This window comes from Lactuca saligna, chromosome 2 (assembly GCF_052625555.1).
Source record: "Lactuca saligna cultivar CGN05327 chromosome 2, ASM5262555v1, whole genome shotgun sequence".
Taxonomy (NCBI): domain Eukaryota; kingdom Viridiplantae; phylum Streptophyta; class Magnoliopsida; order Asterales; family Asteraceae; genus Lactuca; species Lactuca saligna.
Window position 1 is genome coordinate 178340966 of NC_136418.1, and position 4151 is coordinate 178345116.

The window sequence follows — 4151 nt, forward strand, 5'->3', positions numbered from 1 at the left end:
TTAACAAAGAGAGTCTTATATGTCAAGAGGTCAGTGGGAGTCTTAAGGATCTTGAAAGTTTCAAGAACTAATCAAGAGTAAACCTATCGTTAATCAATAGCACATGACTTGAGGTTTGTAACCTATCGTGCTGACATATTCTTGTGCCCATTCCAGTTAGTTGACTATGTATGTGAGTTCTATGGGTACTCAATTGTTTGAATAACAACTTGGAAGAAATGGTAGGCCCTTGTGCTTCCTGGAGGCAAGAAATTAAGATTGAACAAGTTCAGTCCATATGAGTTTGGATTTGTCACTAACCTTATCTTATGATTATGGTTATAATAAATTCACATGGATAGGAACATATACACCATAAAATCTAAGTGTCATAAGGTTTCTCTCCAATTCGTGAAAATGATTGTGAGGAAACGCCTTCACTAAGTAGATTTTAAAGAGTTAGCAATTGTGATATTTGCATTCTCAAATTCGATTATGATTACGGCATCCCTCTTCATAGTTCGAATTGTGAGAAATGGCAAACAGTTTGAACAGTCAGAGCTTATTGCTATAAGTACTGAATAGTTTAGACACACATATGAGCATTCTAATAAAAGGTGTATGAACTTAGATAAAGGCTTATCAAATCATCACGTATCATAAATCTAAACTTTGGTAAGAAAGTCAATAAGTATTGATTTCTAGAAGTCCAGTTGATTTCTGAGTACATGTCAAAGCTAATGGGAGCATAAGTGTTCTGCTAGTAAGAATATAATTATCATGAGAGTGGGAACATGATTATTATGTGAAGTATTGCAAGTTAGCAATACTAGTTATAGGAAACAAAGGTTAAGAATTTTGCAAAGTTGTAGAATTTAAAAAGTTGCTTCGCTATAGTAAGGGAGATGATACTTATACTTCATTTCGAATCTAAAAGCTTAGATTGAAATTTTAATTCAGTCATAAACATATGTGAATGCTATGTTGAAATGATTCAACATAAGGAAATTCCATATATGGAAATATTATAGAAAAAGAATGGTCAAGTATCGTGTCTTTATGTAAGACATTATGAATTGTGTCCCATGTACTTCAGATATAGGATCGATTGCATATGCTATAATATTTATGTGTTCTGAATTTTCCAAATGCCTAGGGCATTAAGAAGGAAAAAGGACCAGAACCGGATATGACCAAAGTTATTAAACAACCATCAAGGATAATCTAAGGTTTACCAATGATTGGTTGCTTGTGGATAGTTGGAAATATAGTAATGAATGGACAATATTGATATAATTCTGAATAGATAGGATTCTATTAAGAATGGATAGTCATATTGAAATTATGGAAAAGTTTCCATAATGGAGTTAGATATCAAGAATCTATGAGTAAGTTAGAAACTTTTATGCAAGAAGGATGTTAAAAGGAATGTGCTTTGAATATGAGACTTCGTATCTATGGAATTGTCTTATAACAATCTCCAGCGGAACATTTTGTAATTGGAAAAGTCTCTGTGACTTCTATACATAGTCATTACAAAAGGATCACTACATATAAGCTTAGAATCTAATCGATTACAATTAGTGGCAACGACTTGTTATTCTCACACTTACGATAAGGATTTAGAATTGTGAAATGAGTGTCATTGGAAATGTTTACAATTGATTTATGTCACAAAGTAAGGACCATAGGTAAACATAGTGTGTATGCTTGGAGAATGGGATTACTATTGTTTTAATTCAAGTATTAAGTTGATTAATCGAAACATTATACAATGAATAATGTGTAATCAATATGGTGATTAAATAAAAGGTGTTTTACTTATATTCAAAAGTTTTGAGACTATATTGGATTCGATTATTCTTGTGTTTCACTTCGCATGTTTTTACTTCCGGAATAATAAGATTTTTTAAACATCCACAGTTGGTCATACTTTGGAAGTAGGTATTGAGGCAAGTCTATCATGAATCCGTCTATAGATTGTCTAAAGTGTAGACATAGCACAAGTTTGCTGCAGTATTCATGAATACTCATGTAATAACATTTGAGTATTGGACTAAACCCACGCTCATCTGAATCACTTCATGGATTTTATCACGAGTGATTGTGAGACGATAATATCTTATATTCTTGAAATGGAGAGATATGAGTTGCAATTTACAAGTTGGTTGCACATTGATGATATGAAAACGCACCAATAACTTGGTGTTATAAAACATATTGTTGTGTGTGACTTGATGAGTAAATAGAGCAATCATATGAGTCGAAGTTTATCCATTCCTTTTACCTTAAGAGGGATAAAAGTGATATTTGTGGGCCCCTTGGTAATTTAGTGATGACACCCAAAGCACATGGCTAGGCTTGGACTAATTTCATTTATTCAATTAGTCGGTCGTCATAAATCGGGAATCGGAAAACAACACATGAACAAAGAGAATGAGTATAATCCATGTCTCAGTTCATATAATATCTAGAATGGAGGAATATATGATCCATTATCTAATGGACGCGTCATTGACTAGGTCATAGTTCGACAACGGCTTTTGAGAGCTACGATTGTTAGTCGGGTTTTGAAGTCATACTTTCAATTATAGTTATTAGACTTATCCAAGTGGGAGATTGTTGGATTAAGTGTCTAAGCCCATAACTATAATTGGTATGTACTTGACCCAAGAGTAGGATAGTCCATTTGGGTTGCCTTCACCAGAACAATATGATAGGATGGATATTTAAGAAAGAGGCTATTTATGATTTATTAATATATTATAAGTATAATATAAAAATTGAGAAATCATAATATTTAATTAGTATTGATCAAGAATTAATTTAGTGATCAAAAGAGACTAATTAAATTAATGGGGACTAATTATGTAAATTAGTGATATATATGGTTTGGGCTTTTGATCCATGATGGACTAAGTTTATGCAAGTGTTCATGATGAGTTAGTCCACATGAGTTATGGATCATAAACCTATGTGTATGGATTAGGGTTTACACATGACCTTTGGAATCCTACACTATATATGTGTTATCCCTTCGCCTAAAATCGGCCCCTAAGTCTTCTAGGAAGAGATATAGCCTATTTTGGAGTGTCTAGCCTCTCTCAAAGTCTTCCTTTGTTCATGGTGTTTGTGAACCATTTGAGGCATCACACTTTAGGTGCTAAGCTCTTGAAATGCCAAAACTACAAGCTACAATAAAGAAGTATTCTTCTAACTTGATTTTATGATTTATATGTCAAAATTTGTATGCTAGTTGTAGGCTTCATGCTTTGGAAATTTTATTGCATGTATAATTAGAGAAAACTTAGATCCAAAACTATTAGAGTTGTATCTGCATCATAGGAGTGTTATACTACACAAAACCCAACATGAATCTCGCTCTCCATGTCCCCGTTCCATATTATAGCCTTTCGGGTCTACCATAGCTTCCGATAACATTATTACATTCTTTCTTTATTTATTCTACTCAATTAGGTTGCATGTACCCTTAAGAAAATAAGAATTTTTCCGCATTATTACATGTAAAACCCATCAAGTACAATACAAACAAACCGACGATTTAATATTGAGAATTAAACGTCAAGTTGTGTCAAATAATAAATCTGATTATTGTTACTTAATATATAGTTTCAATCTACTTCAAATTAATCTTTTGTTATCATATCTAATTATAAGGAAAGGTAGAAGAAGATTTTTCATTGTCGAATAAATTAAAAGACGAGAAATACAATTGAAATCACCTAAAAATTGCAGATATCGATTGGTAATGATTCATAATCTTGAAGGTTTTTACGCACTCCAATGACTATAAGTCACTTCATAGAACAATAGTTTAATGCGGTTATCGTTCGTTCCAACATTGACGGTCCGATTACACATACTTGTGGGATTTGTCTATCATTTAACGATCACTAAAGCTTTTGAAGGCGTAAGGTTATAATGGTGGAATGTATTCACCTTTCTCACATCTTCCAAACCATTTATCACATCAATTTTTCTTTTCCTTTTCACTTCCACCTTCCATCTCACAATTAATGCAAAATCATATTTCTCCTTTATCCCAACCCACTCAATTTTTTTATTTTAAAATAATTAATTAAAAACATACAAAGTTAATTTACAAAATATTAATAACATATAAAACTAATTAAAACCGTACATACATATTT